We start from the raw sequence: 17800 nt of genomic DNA, 5'->3' as shown, positions 1-17800 counted from the left end.
AGCGGAATGGTTCCTACTGGCTGATGCATCGGTCTCTACCAGTTTGTCTGCCATGCTGAACTTTGTGAAGTAGGATGAGTCCATTATGGAGGATATGAGTTACCTTGCCAATATGGTGGAGTATAAGGAAAATTCGGCCAACCAGATTGGCTTGCCTGATTCAACCACGGGTTTGAAGAAGGAAACGACTGTGGTGACCAGTTTGGAAATGGGGGTTGGGATTGGCTTTGCCATGTATTATATTGTTGAGCATTATACTGTGGAGGCTGAAAAGAAGAAGTTGGGTCTGGAAACATACCAGATTGTCTCGGCTGCCACTGACGGCACTGGTTGAGCAAATACACCGATTCTGGTTCTTCTTCCGCTTCCTTATATACCGCTTTCAATCTAGGAAGTGAGGGGCAACTCTCCGTAAGGTGATCTTTTGTACAGATGGCGCATGTTTGGACTGTATCTAGTGGACACTCCTTGTGACTATGCTTTTTCGTGCATCGGGGACAGAAGATTGCCAAATTCTGTTCTGCCTCCATTTGCTTCTGTTTGGCCTGCAAAATATCAAGCTATGTAGTTAGTGTCCCTAGTATATCAGTTTTAAAATTTTCCAATAAATTTCCAATTTCTACACGTGTTACTCCTTTTGTCGACATTTTATTATCTCTTACAAACCGATCATGTTCTACCGGTTTTACTCTTGTGCTGCCTCTCGAGCTCCTGATACATAAATCAATAATGTCAGCAAAATTTTCTTGATAGATATCTCATTTTCCCATAATGTTTAATGTGTCAATCCATTGTTCCTTCATGCCCCTTATTAATGTTGTTTTTAACACATTATCAGGTAAAGGTAGTGATGCATAGGGAGATCTCTAAAGATTATACTGAAAACGTTCCACATACTCCTCTAATGTTTCATTTGGTCTAGCTGTCATCTGGAATATTTCATTCTTCAGCTCTCTAGACCTGTAATAATCTTGATATTTTTTTAGAAAAGATTCTTTCATTTGATCCTAGTTATTTATAACCCCGCCACCTAATCCCATAAACCATCTTAAAGCAGCCCCTTTTAATGTAGAGGGAAATAGTTTCAGTTTCTGGGGGTCGGTGGTGTAATCATATCCCCTGCACAGTACATCAAATTCAAATAAAAATGCATCCGGATCTTCTGATGTAAGACCGTGGAATGTAGGGATATGTTGAAGAGGGATTGCTTTCATAGGCGCATTTGCTGCAGAATCCACTATGGGGTATTGTAATGTAGAGGTTTGAGTGTTTGGCTGGTTTTGAGCCATTGGGTCGAATATATGCCAATAACCTTCTGGGATATCTAGGAGGGTATTCCTAGGTTGAGAGGGAATGGCTTTAACAGGGACAGTTTTAATAACACTTCCTTTATCTGGGATAATGAGAATGCTTGATGTCTGAGGAGATTGAGTTTCTCCAACAATGATTTTTGCAAAACTTCCCTTGTCTAGGTTGTTTAATGGCTGAGTTGTTCCAATAGGAGATCTTGGTTCCTCAGTTTCCCCTGTCTCTCCTTCTCCTTCACAAAGATTGCTGAAATTCCCTTCCTGCAATAGTTCTGGAGTAGAATTTTCAATTTCCTGAAAGTCCTGCTCTTCAGTTTGATTATGCACCTCAGCCTGAAGGGAATTAGTAGGCTGTTTAGAAATGATTTTCCTGGGTCCTACTGATGGCTGAGATTCTGCTTTCTTGTAGATTTCGTCTATGAAGGTCGTTCGGCCAAGGGTCACCGGCCCCTTAGCTTTTTCTGGCTTGGGTAGAGGTTTGGTATTTTTTCTGGTTTTTTCTGCTTAGTCATGCACTCAAATTAACTACTAAATTCTATTCAAACAAAACAACAGCAAATCTGCAGTAAAGCGGACAGAGGAGCAGGGATTTTACATGCTCCGTACATAGGTTCTTACCTTCCGTTTTTAAAATCCAATTCTTCCCTAGCAGGTTCGTACACTACTCTGAAAAAAGAACAAATGGCTACACTCTTTCCCCGGCAACGGCGCCAAAATGTAGAGCTATAAAAAGGGTCTCTTTCACCTCTAATTACCTCACATTAATATGTCAATCCAGGAACGTTTGGTTATTTCAAAGAGTGTCTCAGTTTGAGGATATCATTTGTCAGAGTAATGCTGGTAGTATAGGTTCAGAAATACAAGAGTAAACGGATGCTTGTTTATAGCTTAACTACTTCAAAAGATCAAATCACATATTCAAAAGACTAAGTAACTTAATAGTCAAGGGTTCAGTAGCAATAACCCATCCCTTTGGAAACTGATGGAAAAGGAAATCAGAGAACAGATCGTAGGTCTGGGAGCCGGAAAATAAATGCCAATGCTCACTATAGCTTGCAATCGTTCTTCACACCAACACCAATAAATGGAACGGCAGATGAGAAATGGAACAGCAATTAAGAAATCGAACAGCAAGTCTAAAATAGAATAGCAAATCTGAAATGGAACAACGACTAATAAATCCAACAGCAACTAAGTCCTGCAAGCAGCAATAATCTTAATCTATCAGATCAAATGCACTAATCGTAATCAAATGGTAATCTTCACTCTTAAGGGCGAATTGAACAGCACACACTAATGGAACAGTACTGATTACAGATAAATTATGGAACAGCGCTGGAAAACCATATACGCACATAGCACACTTAAATGGTAATCTGATCCAAGTATCAATCTCAGTTAGAAAGAATACGACTGCGTTTCAAAATAGAACAGCATTACTCATAAATCCAACAATCGTAAAGAACATAATTCCCAAGATGAATTCTGTAACATTAATAAACAGGTGCACAGCACAAAAGCTCTGTAATGGAATAGTAACAGTATTATGTTAAGACTAGCAATATTAGATCAACTCTTAAAAGAACATTAATATGATGTAGAGTCAATACAATAGTTCTATCTGTAGAAACTTTAATGAATTAAACATAATAGAGCTTGTGATGTAAACTTATAAAACACATCAGATTACCAAATAACGTCAATAAGCAAACCACGCATAAACCAAACGTAATAATATAGGAGCAAGTGTCCTCCAGGGCCAGGCCCTTAGCCTCTAGGGGTACACTGCTTGAAGTTAATCCAGACTCAGAGATGAAGTAATCGCCAAATTTGTATTAATGCATAAAGCAAAATTACTTTAAACCAGTTCTACGTGAGAAACTGATGTGATATGATGTGAGACTGGGGGATAGGACATCTACCGTAGATACGGAAGCTTATGCGGTCATTGTCAACTGTTCTGTCATGATTGGTGATAATATATGTACGTGCATTATATAGTTTGGGAAATAATATATGATTGATTACTAAGGTATAAGAAACAGAAGGGTGTTAATAGCTATCTATTGGTGTAAATAATGTGACTTCAATACCATTAACAGTGCTCTGCTGCCGACAGGTGTCCATAACCTTGGCAGAGTTGTTTATTTCACCCATGGAACCATGATCCTTTGTGTATGCTTAGGGAATGTTGTGTGATGTCAAAATGTAGGCCATTATGCTGGCTTGGTGACCAGTTAGTCATAATGCCATTCACGAGGAAGGAGCGAAAAGTGGGCAGGCCGACTCGTGATGAGACCTCCTGTTCCAAGGGTTGTTCATTTGATATACCTTTTGGACCATATCCCTGGTGTGGTGGCCATAGTGGGAATGCCACTTCACTTTCGTCCTCATGATCATGGTAGGCTGGCTCTTAATGAGACCCCCTATCCTGCATTTGACAACTTATAAGTCATGTTTGCTCTTTTTTCTTTCTTTTTCATAAAGTACTTTCCCTATTTATACACAAAGGGTGGTTCAACACTCCTTAAGAGTAGGAATGGTGGAAGAAGTCTTAGCATCTCAATAGGAAGATATAAACCCTTTGCTCTTATTCCTAAATAATAATCAAGGAGGATTAAAAGGGATCAGCATGATAAAGATAACCAATCAGAGCAGAATTAGTAAAATAATGACAGCAAAGGATGATAAATAAGTGTGTCCTTCCTTTTGTCCTCTTACCAATGCAGAGCCTTATAAAGATAGCGATTTATGATTTGCTGATTTCAGTATGTTGTGATTTTGTATCCATTGCATAAGTGCATAGCTGTATTCTAAAATACTTGAAAGAACAGAAGCAATAAGCATCCTCAATTTAGATCAGCAAAAGGAACAAGCTATTTCTCAAGGAGAGCAAAAGCATGCTAGTGGTGTTCCTTTTGGAAAAAGGAACAACAAAAGACCACAAATAGCAGAAAATGCCGTTCCTTTGAAAAAGGAACAACAGAACACACAGATGTTGTTCCTTTGGAAAAGGAATAGCAGAACATTCCAATGTCGTTCCTTTGAAAAAGGAACAATAGAAATCAAAGAAAAATGTTGTTCCTTTGGGAAAGGGATAGCAAACACACGGAAATGCCGTTCCTTTTGAAAAAGGAACAGCAGCAACCAAAAATGCTGTTCCTTTGAAAAAGGAACAGCAAAAGACGCAAAAATGCCTTTCCTTTGGAAAACGAACAACAGAAATAAAAAATGTTGTTCCTTTGGAAAAGGAACATAAAAACATGCAAAAATTCCATTCCTTTGGAAAAGGAATAGCAGAAATCGAAAATGTTGTTCCTTTGGAAAAGGAACAGCAGAACAAGCAAATATGCCGTTCCTTTGAAAAAGGAACAACAGAAATCGAAATGCTGTTCCTTTAGAAAAGGAACAACAGAACAAGCAAATGCCGTTCCTTTGGAAAAGGAACAGCAGAACACACAGATGCCATTCCTTTGGAGAAGGAATGGCAAAAATCGAAAATGTTGTTCCTTTGGAAAATGAACAGCAGAACACAGAAAAATAAAGAAAAAGATCCAAATTACAGCGAGATGACGACTGATCCAACGGGATTTGTTATTTTTGAAAAAGGAATAGCCGAAGGAAAATGTTGTTCTTTTGAAAACGGAACAGCAAAAAAATGACAGCAAAACATTAATTCAAAAATATGTACAAATGATTCAAAGAAAAAGAGCTTATGTACAAACTGTAAAAAGAAATGAATTCCTTAATAAATTATAGGTGAGGAAGACTTCTCTTCCTCCCCCAAAATCTCCATATCAGAATCTCGGTGTAGCTGCTGGCAGAAGGACTCCCGAGTGAGTGGTTTGCGATAGAGACGAACTCGGCGGCCATTTGCCTCGAAGGTATATCCAGAACCGTCAATAGTGATTAGAGTAAGGGTCCCATTGTCATGTACCTTCTGGATTTCGTATGGTCCCAGCCAACGAGTCTGGAGTTTCCCAGGGAAGTCCTGAAACCTGGAGTCATACAAAAGAGCCCAGTCTCCCTCGTCGAAGACTTTATTTTTTATGAGAGCATCATGCCATTTAGCTCGCTACTGTTGGATCAGGGCAGTATTTTGAAGTGCAGAAAGCCTAATTTCTTCCAACTCATTGATCTTCTGCAATCGATTAATCTGTGCCTCGGTTAGATCTAAGCCAACTTCATGTGTTGTCCATAATGTTTGGATTTCAAGAATGCCAAAGCCAATCGATGCAGTAGCAGTTGAAGATCAATTTCCTTTAGGTAGTCTGGCAGCCCAATCACCTCTATGTGACGCAATGGTTTTTGTTAGGAATTATTCTATTATCTTATTGTTGCTTTCTACCTGCCCATTTGCCTGTGGGTGGTATGGAGTAGTGATTTTATGCTGGACATGATAGTTGTTGAGTGTTGCAGCTATTCTGTTCCCAGCAAACTGTGGTCCACCATCTATAATTATTTCTCTTGGAAGGCCATAACGTACAAATAGATGGAACAGGAACTGTATGACAGAGTCCTCTGTAGCTCTAGGCAATGCTTCTGCTTCAACCCACTTGGTGACATATTCTATTGCCACCAAAATATATGTTTTCTGGTTTGATGATGGGTTAATAGGTCCAACAAAATCAAGAGCCCATCGCTCGAATGGTTCAATGACTAACTGTGGTTTCAGAGGCATCTCATCAGACTGACCAGGGCGTCCTGCTCGCTAGCAACTGTCACAGGCTTGGACAAATTTCTTTGCATCTTTGAAAATCGTGGGCCAATAATACCCTGTCTGCAGCACTTTATGTCCAGTTTTGCGCTCAGCGAAATGTCCACCACATGGTCCATCATGACAACCTTTTAAAATGTCAAAGATTTCATCTTCTCGAACGCATCTCCTGATATGCATGTTTGCCCATGTGTGAAACAAATAGCCCCCAATCCACGAGAATCAAGCACTCTTCTGAACAATCTGTTTCCACTCATTAGGGGTTAGATGTTTCGGCAGTTTACCTACTGCTAGGTAATTGGCAACATCAGCGTACCAGGGTGTTTGAATAGCAACAGCAAACAGATGCTCGTCCAAAAATTGATCTTCAACTGCTGCTGCATCGATTGGCTTTGGCATTCTTGAGAGAAAATCGGCTACAGGATTTTCTTTGCCAGGTCGATCCTTGATTGTGATATCAAATTCCTGCAATAGAATCAGTCATCTAGTTATTCTGCCATTTGTGACATGCTTTTTTGCCAAATATTTTATGGCAGAATGATCTGTATACAAGATAACAGGATATCCAGTAATGTAATGTCTAAACTTATTGACAGCATGTATTACAGCTAGGAATTCTTTTTAAGTAACAATGTAATTTAATTCAGCAGGGGATAAATTTTTGTTGATGTAATAAATTGCACATGGTTTTTTATCCTCTTCTTGCCCAAGGACCTCTCCAATGGTTGTATCTGAGGCATCAGATGATATCTGAAATGGAAAATCCCAATTTGGTCCTCGAAGGACTGGGGCTGTGGATACAAGTTTCTTTAGATCCTCGAAAGCACGTTCACACTTTTCTGTCCAAAGAATATCAAAGTTACCAGTTAGTGCATACAAAGGTGCAGCAATATGCGAATAATGTTCTATAAACCTCTTGTAATAACCAAAAAATCCAAGAAAACTGTGTACCTCTGTTTGAGTGGTAGGAGTGGGAATAAGCAAAATTATTTGGATTTTGGCCGCGTCTACCTGAATGCCAGCTCTTGAAATATAATGTCCTAGGACAAGTCCTTCAGTCATCATCATATAGCATTTTTCATGGCTTAAACAAAGCCTGGTAGCAATGCAGCGTTGTAGAACGTTTTCTAGGGTATCCAATGCAGGATCGAAATCATCTCCGTATGGTGTAAAGTCATCCATGTATACTTCGATTCCTTCATTTATTAAATCTGCGAAAATGCTAAGGATAGCCATTTGGAATGTGGCAGGAGCATTACATAAGCCAAAAGGTAAGACTTGGTAGGAAAATGTTCCCTAAGGACAAGTAAAAGTAGTTTTGTCTTGGTCTTCAGGGGCAATCTGAATCTGATTGTATCCACTGAAGCCATCCAGGAAAGAAAAGAATTTCTTTCCTGCCAAAGTGTCTAATACTTGGTCGATGAACGGGAGAGGGAAGTGGTCTTTTTGTGTTGCTTTATTTATCTCTCTGTAGTCCACACAGATTCTCCATTTCCCATTCTTTTTTGGTACCACCACAAGCGGAGAGGCCCATTTACTATCAGATATAGGATAGATGAAATTGACATATAAAAGTTTTTGAAGTTCAGCGTTTACCACATCTTTTAGATGAGGATTAAGTCTTCTTTGAGGTTGCCGAACAGGTCTCGCATCTTTTTCTGTATAAGTGTGGTGTGTACATAATTGGGGGTCAATTGCTTTCATATCAGGGTAGTCCCATGCAAATGCTTCTTTATATTTCCTTAACAAATGGATGAGCTTCATTTCTTGTTCGGGTGTGAGGTTGGCATTAAATTTTAAGGTTTTTCCCGGTTCAATTTTCACAACTTTACTGTTTGCAACAGAGGTAACATGTATTGTTTGATCATGTGTATCTTTCAGCAGATCTTCTTCTAATTCATTATCAAATGCTGCTCTTATCATATGACATTGTGTGCTGGATGTGAGTTCTGTTTGACTAATGAAATTATTAATGGCATCGTCTTCTGTTTGATCTTTGAAATCAAGTGCCTCTTGTATAGTTAATGGAGATCTAATGTTATCAGTAAGGTATGATATAGGATGTATATTAGTTTTGATTATTGTGACACTTGGCTGCACTGGAGAATATAGAACTAAGTTCTTGACATTTGGTCCTTTGGTTATGGTCATATTTCCTTGCCGATAGCCGATATAAGCATCGACAGTGGCAAGCAAAGGTCTTCCTAAAATCAATGGATGTCCATCAAGTCGAGTTTTGGGATTTATTATCAGGAAATCGGTTGGATATTCCCAGGAATCAACAGAGACCATGACATCATGTAGAGTACCCTCTGGCCTAACCACAGATCGGTCAGCCAATTCTAGCAAGGTAGAGGTGGGTTCTACAGATGTAATGCCTAGCTTTTGGCAAGTAGTGGTTGTTAAGATATTGATTGCAGCCCCTAGATCAATTAAGGCATTGGGAAGGGTCTGATCATAAATTTTCACAGTGACTATTGGATTTCCTGGGTCTTCATATTTAATGGGTGTTTCTTTTCCTGATAATAAGTCAGATAGAGTGCCGACTACTTGGACTCTTGGATTATTTGTTATATTCCTCCTTGATTTCTTTATGCACAATTCTTTGATAGTTTTTGCGTATATCGGGATGTCTTGAATGGCTTGGAGGAATGGAATTTTTATGTACAGATTTTGTAATTCTCCCAGAATGTCAAAATCAGGATATTGTATCGGTCGAGGTATGACTAATCGTTCTGGGAACGGAGGAGAGGATGTGGTTGTTTGATTGTGAGCTTGTTGTTTATGCACATCCTGTTGTTGTGACATATGCTCTCTGGGTAACTGATCTTCAACCTGAACTGTCTTATCTCCCTCGGTTTCAATAACACACCCAAATCTTAACTGAAGATCATTACACTCCCTCAGATCGGTTCCTATCTCAGGTGTTTCTATGATTTGGACAGATTGAACCGGTCTGTTGTTTGGATTGGGGTTGGGTTGGGCTGGGAGTTGCGTTCTCAGATTAGACTGGGGATTTTGTTATAAGGCTGGTAGTGTATGTTGAGGGAGCAGAATGGTTCCTACTGGCTGATGCATCGGTCTCTGCTAGTTTTTCTACCAGGCTGAACTTTGTGAAGTAGGAGGAGTCCATTGTGGAGGATATGAGCTACCTTGCCAATATGGTGGAGTATAAGGAAAATTTGGCCAACCAGATTGGCTTGCCTGATTCAACCACGGGTTTGAAGAAGGAAACAACTGTGGTGACCAGTTTGGAAACGAGGGTTGGGATTGGCTTTTCCACGTATTATATTGTTGAGCATTATACTGTGGAGGCTGAAAAGAAGAAGTTGGGTCTGGAAACATACCAGATTGTCTCGGCTGCCACTGACGGCGCTGGTTGAGCAAATACACCGATTCTGGTTCTTCTTCCACTTCCTTATATACCGCTTTCAATCCAGGAAGTGAGGGGTAGCTCTCCGTAAGGTGATCTTTTGTACAGATGGCGCATGTTTGGACTGTATCCAGTGGACACTCCTTGTGACTATGCTTTTTCCTGCATCGGGGACAGAAGATTGCCAAATTCTGTTCTGCCTCCATTTGCTTATGTTTGGCCTACAAAATATCAAGCTGTGTAGTTAGTGTCCCTAGTATATCAGTTTTAAAATTTTCCAATAAATTTCCAATTTCTACACGTGTTACTCCTTCTATCGACATTTTATTATCTCTTACAAACCAATCATGTTCTCTCAGTTTACTCTTGTGCTACCTCTAGAGCTCCTGATACATAAATCAATAATGTCAGCAAATTTTTCTTGATAGATATCTCCATTTCCCATAATGTTTAATGTTTCAATCCATTGTTCCTTCATGCCCCTTATTAATGTTGTTTTTAACACATTATCAGGTAAAGGTAGTGATGCATAGGGAGATCTCTGATGATTATACTGAAAACGTTCCACATACTCCTCTAATGTTTCATTTGGTCTAGCTGTCATCTGGAATATTTCATCCTTCAGTTCTCTAGACCTGCAATAATCCTGATATTTTTTTAGAAAAGATTCTTTCATTTGATCCCAGCTATTTATAACCCCACCACCTAATCCCATAAACCATCTTAAAGCAACCCCTTTTAATGTAGAGGGAAATAGTTTTAGTTTCCGGGGGTCGGTGGTGTAATCATATCCCCTGCACAATACATCAAATTCAAATAAAAATGCATCCGGATCTTTTGATGTAAGACCATAGAATGTAGGGATATGTTGAAGAGGGATTGCTTTCATAGGCACATTTGCTGCAGAATCCACTATAGGGTATTGTAATGTAGAGGTTTGAGTGTTTGGCTGGTTTTGAGCCATTGGGTCGAATATATGCCAATAACCTTCTGGGTTATCTAGGAGGGTATTCCTAGGTTGAGAGGGAATGGCTTTAACAAGGACAGTTTTAATATCACTTCCTTTATCTGGGATAATGAGAATGCCTAATGTCTGAGGAGATTGAGTTTCTCCAACAATGATTTTTGCAACACTTCCCTTGTCTGGGCTGTTTAATGGCTGAATTTTTCCAATAGGAGATCTTGGTTCCTCAATTTCCCCTGTCTCTCCTTCTCCTTCACAAAGATTGCTGAAATTCCCTTCCTGCAATAGTTCTGGAGTAGAATTTTCAATTTCTTGAAAGTCCTGCTCTTCAGTTTGACTATGCACCTCAGCAAAGGCTACAGATGGTGATCCTGTGGCCTGAAGGGAATTAGTAGGTTGTTTAGAAATGATTTTCCTGGGTCCTACTAATGGCTGAGATTCTGCTTTCTTGTATATTTCGTCTATGAAGGTCGTTCGGCCAAGGGTCACTGGCCCCTTTGCTTTTTCTGGATTGGTTAGAGGTTTGGTGTTTTTTCTGCTTAGTCATGCACTCAAATTAACTACTAAATTCTATTCAAACAAAACAGCAGCAAATCTGCAGGAAAGCGGACAGAGGAGCAGGGCTTTTACATACTCCGTATGTAGGTTCTTACCTTCCGTTTTTAAAATCCAACTCTTCCCTAGCAGGTTCGTACACTACTCTAAAAAAAGAACAAATGGCTACACTCTTTCCTCGGCAACGGCACCAAAATGTAGAGCTATAAAAAGGGTCTCTTTCACCTCTAAGTACCTCACATTAATATGTCAATCCAAGAACGTTTGGTTATTTCAAAGAGTGTCTCAGTCTGAGGATATCATTTGTCAGAGTAATGCTGGTAGTATAGGTTCAGAAATACAAGAGTAAACGGATGCTTGTCTACAGCTTAACTACTTCAAAAGATCAAATCACACATTCAAAAGACTAAGTAACTTATCAGTCAAGGGTTCAGTAGCAATAACCCATCCCTTTGGAAACTGATGGAAAAGGAAATCAGAGAACAGATCGTAGGTCTGGGAGCCGGACAGTAAATGCCAATGCTCACTACAGCTTGCGATCGTTCTTCACACCAACACCAATAAATGGAACGGAAGATGAGAAATGGAATAGAAATTAAGAAATCGAACAACAAGTCTGAAATAGAACAGCAAATCTGAAATGGAACAACAGCTAATAAATCGAACAGCAACTAAGTCTCGCAAGTAGCAACAATCTTAATCTATCAGATCAAATGCACTAATCGTAATCAAATAGTAATCTTCACTCTTAAGGGTGAATTAAAAAGCACACACTAATGGAACAACACTGATTACGGATAAATTATGGAACAACGCTAGAAAACCATATACGCACACAACACACTTAAATAGTAATCTGATCCAAGTATCAATCTCAGTTAGAAAGAATACGACCGCGTTTCAAAATAGAACAGCATTGCTCATAAATCCAACAATCGTAAAGAACATAATTCCCAAGATGAATTCGTTAACATTAATAAATAGGTGCACAGCACAAAAGCTCTGTAATGGAATAGTGACAGTATTCTCTTAAGACTAGCAATATTAGATCAACTCTTAAAAGAACAGTAATATGATGCAGAGTCAATACAATAGTTCTGTCTGTAGAAACTTTAATGAATTAAACATAACAGAGCTTGTGATGTAAACTTATAAAACGCATCAGATTACCAAATAACGTCGATAAGCAAACCACGCATAAACCAAACGTAATAATATAGGAGCAAGTGTCCTCCAGGGCCGGGCCCTTAGCCTCCAGGGGTACACCGCTTGAAGTTAATCCAGACTCAAAGATGAAGTAATCACCAAATTTGTATTAATGCATAAAGCAAAATTACAATAAACCAGTTCTTATCGAGACTCGATGGTCAAAGTTTTGATCTTAACAGAAATTACATAAAAACATAATCATGTCTAACTCTCTCTTTGAGCTAACAGTGCTGTCCCTTTTATAAGGGTGACGGCAGAGATTTCTAAGTGCAAAAATAGATTAAACAATGATCCCTCAAGATCATGTATCCTTGTTAAGTTTTGGGTATGTTCTATGCTAGAGCAATTTATTTAAATTTTCACAGTTATCAATCACATCAGCATTACGATAAACTGCAGATAGAACATAAATATAAAACGCAGAAGACAAGCCAAGACAAGAGGACACAAGATATGGCGTGAGCCAGTGACAAACCCCACAATGTATGGGGAAACCCTTTGATCAAATCTTCTTTTATCTTCAAAGTTCAGCAGAGAAAGAGAGAGAGAGTACATTTACAATAGAAGTCAACACTTTGACTTGACTAGATCTGAGCATAGATCATCTCCTATAGCAATGAGATCAGTTGAAGACATTCTGCTTCAACTGATCCTCTAAGGTGACTCCTTCACCTATCATCATCCTCCATCAGGTTATCAAGCTGCACCACTGCATACTGCATCATGCTGCATCATGCATCATCATGCTGCTCTTGATCTCATGCATCGCTGTGCAGCCCATACATCATGCTGCCCATGATCTACATTATGTTGCCCATACATCATGTTGTCCTTGCCACTTCTTCGAAACATGTTGAGCTAGATCTAATTGCAGTGATGATACGTATGCCAAGGATCTTCTCATTGAATTCTAATAACAAGACTATTAACAAGTCTACTATATGACTACCACCGAAATCAGAACAGCTCCTTCTCATATCAAGATTGCCATGCCAAGAATGGATAGGCTTTAGATCCTTAATGCATTTGAGGAGACTGAACTCACTACGGCTCCATGACTTTGATTGTAACTCCATTTGACTATGACTTTGCCTGACTTTGCCTGACTACGGCTCTCTGCGGCTTCATGCCTTTACAGTGATTCCTCTTCATCACTGCGGCTGTGAATAAAGAGCTTCCATTGCTGAGTGTAATGACAACGTATAGTCTATCCACGATGTGTGTATAGATTCTATAACTGCATATATATGACTCCATTGACAATGAATTAGGGAATGTTTCCATTGTTGTGTGTTTGGTTTCCATTGCAGCGTATAAGGTCTTCCAATGTATAATAGTGTCTCCATATCTACGTATGACCTGCGAATGAGTCTTCATAACAGCGTGTTTACTGCGTTGGATCCATCTTCATGACTGCGTTGGTTCATGATTGCGATTCAGTGTTTCCAAGGCCGCATATTCCATGGCTGCGTATAGATCAGTCCATGGCTGCGTATAGACTGTGTCACTAGGAACGTATAGAGTCTTCATGCTGTGTTTAGATGTCTTTATTATAGCGTATGATTGACTCCCATTACAGCGTATGTAGATCATCTTCCTGCTGCTTACTGTGGCTAGGTTATCATGACTGTGGCTTTGTTACCTTGGCCCAATTCATAGATGACTGCAACTAATACATCTCCATTTGTCTGCGTATATGGTGTCTTCATTTACGGTGGATAAGGTGTCTCCACTTACAGCGGATGGGGACCTTCATGACCTGCGTATAAACTGCTTCCTAGACAGCGTAATATCCTCATTGTTTGCCACTGTATATGTGTCTCTATTAATAGTGTAATAGTCTCCATCATGAACAGCGAAATAATAACTTCCTTACTGCGGCTAAGTGTGTTGGATTAGGGCATCATCAAACTAGGCCAGCATATTCCTTTTGTGACTCTCCTTTTCCAAAAACCCAAGACGTGGAGAGGAGATCACATCAAGAATAAGTGTGTAAATGATATCAAATCCTCATCTATTTATACCACAACGAGGATGATGAATAGACACGTCGGTTGGGCTTCTAGAGCCTACATAAGGGCTGGTCGGCTTGATAATAATTACATAAACAAAATAAATTCATATCTCCATAAATACTTATCGGAATCGGATGATCTTTGGATCAATCCTACACCTCTCGATGAGAGGGATCCAATAAAAATATCAGCTGCCATAAATAAGCCGACCCACATGGAGTTTGGCCCTAGTTGCCAATTTAACAATCCTGAGGGATTCGCTGAACCGTTAATCCTCAATCATTTTTTTCTCTCCTGCGCCGAGCTGATATCTCCACCCCCTTTTCTGGGCCGATTTTCTTTGATTTTCTTTGTCGTGTTTGCATTCGGTCTCCCATTAAAGGGACAACGGTTAACCCATCCTTGTCCTTTCCTTTGGAACGGCAACTTCTCGTTTTCACTCCTTCCTGCATAAGGAAATGACAATTGTCAGCGTTTTAGTCTTGCATATTAATCTCACATGTTTTGTTATAATTTTTTATCGTTTTCCAAGTTCATGATGCAAAACGTTTTACAAGTTCTACTGAAAAGATACTGAAATAATCATCAAAAACATACCTTTTTTAGTACTCCACACCATGTATTCTGCCTCTGTAGTTCATAGTGCCACTACAGATTGTTTTTTACTCATCCAACTGACTGCACCTCCAAATAGGTTAATCACATACCCACTTGTAGATCTTTTCTCATCCAGATCTCCAGCCCAGCCTGCATCAACAAAGCCATGAATATCCAACACTCTGTCCAGTCCTAGTCTTCCTTGGTAGCACAAACCATAACCACTCTGCTCAGGTAGCTCTGTTAGCTCTGCTGGCTCTGCTCTGCTAGCTCTACTCTGCTCAGCTCTGCTCAGCGCTGCTGGCTCCTCTAGCTCTGCTCTGCAGAACTATGAAGAAGAAGAATTGATCGAGAATGTCTCATACCATTCTCCACTGACTCGAAGTCAAACTCAGAGTGTGTACCACTGGTCCCAGACCAGTCTCAACCGACCCAAAGTCAGCGTCATAGTATGTACAACTCCTACCACTGGTCCTAGACTAGTATCACAGGCTCAGAGAGTGTACTACTGGTCCCAGACCAGTCTCAACTGACCCGAAGTTAGCGTCATAGTATGTACAACTCCTACCACTGGTCCCAGACCAGTATCATTGATCACAGATCAATGGAGGAAATCCTAGCGTAGGGAGTACGGTAGATACAACGATGCGTCCATCGGTACTACTATGGTCCCTAACTTCATTTCCCTGCTCATTGATCAGATGAGAGGTACTTCCCATGAGTCCCAGACTGCATGGGTAGGATGCCTCGATAGGAGAACTTAATCAATCCTGTCCTCACAGGAGAACACATCAATCCTGCTACAATCGCCATGGAGAACACATCAATCCAGGCTGCCATGGAGAACACATCAATCCAGGCCTCACAAGAGAACACATCAATCCAGCTACAATCACCATGGAGAACACATCAATCCAGGCCTCACAGGAGAACTAACCATCTTGCCCCACAAGAGAGCGAATCATCTTGTCCCACAAGAAAGCGAATCATCTTGTTCTAGTGCGCACCACCAGGGGAGGGTGAGTCACCCTGTGGTCGTATGTTGCTCCATTAGAACTGCAAGCCCCCAAAAGCTCCCAGAGCTCAATGTATGCAACATGTAGGACCCTTTTACAAAGGTCTCTTGACGACTCCAAGTCGTTCGGGAAAATCACAAATTTGGTCTTTCCTCAGGGCTCTGTCCTATACATCATCTCAGTGCGATGGAGCCTCCTTGATCATCGACTTACCATATCCCAAATAAGGCAGTATTTGATGTCTATCTGCTGGAGCAATTGTCAAATACGGGATTCCTCAATAATCGAATCCCATCTCTGGTTGTCACAGAGAATCACAGTGGTATTCATCATATGTACAAACAGCTCACTGAAGAGCTTAAGAAACCAGACTGCCTCACAGAAGGCCATACTATCAACAATGTATTGTGCCTTGGTGGTGCTCAGAGTCACCGACTTCTGCTTCCTGCTCATCCAGGATATCGAGGCAAATTCCAAAGAGAAACAACACTGAGAAGTGCTCTAGTGATCCTCCATACTGCCTACCCACTCATCATTCGAATAATCATGTGGTTTCATATTTCCGGTAGTGTATCTCAATTCATGAGAGATTGTGCCCTGAAGATATCTTAGAAGATTCTTGGCACCAATCTAGTGAGGCTCAACCAAATATGAGCTCACCATGCTAACTGCAACACAGATGTCCGGACAGAGGTTCTCCAAGAACATCAACGCGAATGAGTTTATGAAACTCAGAGGCATTTCCCAAATCTGGTCCGACATCATTACCATATAACTTCTGAAAGTTAAGATCCTCGAGGCAGTCACAAGCTTGCAGCTTATCTTCCCACATTTGGAATCCAACTCCCTCTGTCTCCTATAAATGAGAGGGTCTGCACCTGTCAAACATAGGTGTCAGTACGAGAGGTTTATCATCCACAACCTTCGAGTAAAGGTTTGGATTGGTTTCACTCCTAGTGAATCTCAGCTGCATTAGATAACTATCAATCCTCTCATACTATGCCCGAGTTGTTTTTCTTCAAGCCATAGAGGGCTTTCTTCCACCTGTACACATGAGATTCCTTGATCATGATTCTCAAACTCCTCGAGTTGTTCCAAACCTGTGAACCTACTGCATGAGGGGAATGGTCCCCTTATAATATTTTCCTTCGGTACATGTACCTTCATGCTTCTTTTTGAATTCAGGCATCCTAGTCACCATCTGACTCACAGACCTCTGGTGCTGAGTCAATGGACATGGTCCCCAGTGGACTTCCTGCAACTTGATACAACCCTGAACTCAAAAACATCTTTAAAAGATCTATTTTCAAACACGTACCTTTCCATCGATAAGTGCCACCCTGTAACCTTTGACTTCCATTTCCGAGATGGACATCAGGTTCGATCAGGTACATAAAAGAGATTTTGGGGTTCCTTGCTTTCGTGGAAGAGTCGACTATTTCCTTGATGACCTGCATTGCCAGTCATTCTTTTGATCATTGAAGATGTCCCAAGAATGATTGTTATCTTCATCAAGAGATGTGTCTCTGCCATTCGGACACTCCTTCGCATAACGGCCGAACTTATTTCAACAAGGCATCCGCCTTTCCTTCCACCCTTAGATCCGAACTTCCCAATGAAGTGATCTTAAGATGGACCATCAGAATCTTCCGCTACGCCATTTTGATAACATTCTCTGCTTTGACTTCACCCTAGGTGAATTATGAGGAATCCATTGATCCTTCTATATTGTCCCAACTGCCTTCGGTGATTGCTCTTTCACTCTTGCTTGGGCATTGTCTTCACCTCGGCTCCGATACCATGTTAAGTTTTGGGTATGTTCTATGCTAGAGCAATTTATTTAAATTTTCACAGTTAGCAATCACATCAGCATTACGATAAACTGCAGATAGAACATAAATATAAAACGGAGAAGACAAGCCAAGACAAGAGGACACAAGATATGGCGTGAGCCAGGGACAAACCCCACAATGTATGGGGAAACCCTTTGATCAAATCTTCTTTTATCTTCAAAGCTCAGCAGAGAAAGAGAGAGAGAGTACATTTA

The 17800-nt window shown here is 40.3% G+C and overlaps 1 pseudogene; it reads right to left on the bottom strand.

The window, feature by feature from the left end:
* The window catches only part of LOC149266400 (tubulin beta-5 chain-like), an 82340-nt pseudogene that overhangs the window by 55330 nt on the left and 9210 nt on the right, over positions 1 to 17800 (bottom strand).

Source organism: Pinus tabuliformis, chromosome 6, assembly GCF_031772625.1.
Source record: "Pinus tabuliformis cultivar Carrire ecotype Pingquan chromosome 6, CPIR1, whole genome shotgun sequence".
NCBI lineage: Eukaryota > Viridiplantae > Streptophyta > Pinopsida > Pinales > Pinaceae > Pinus > Pinus tabuliformis.
The sequence above is the reverse complement of the archived record's forward strand: the minus strand, read 5'-3'. Positions and strand labels throughout refer to the sequence as shown.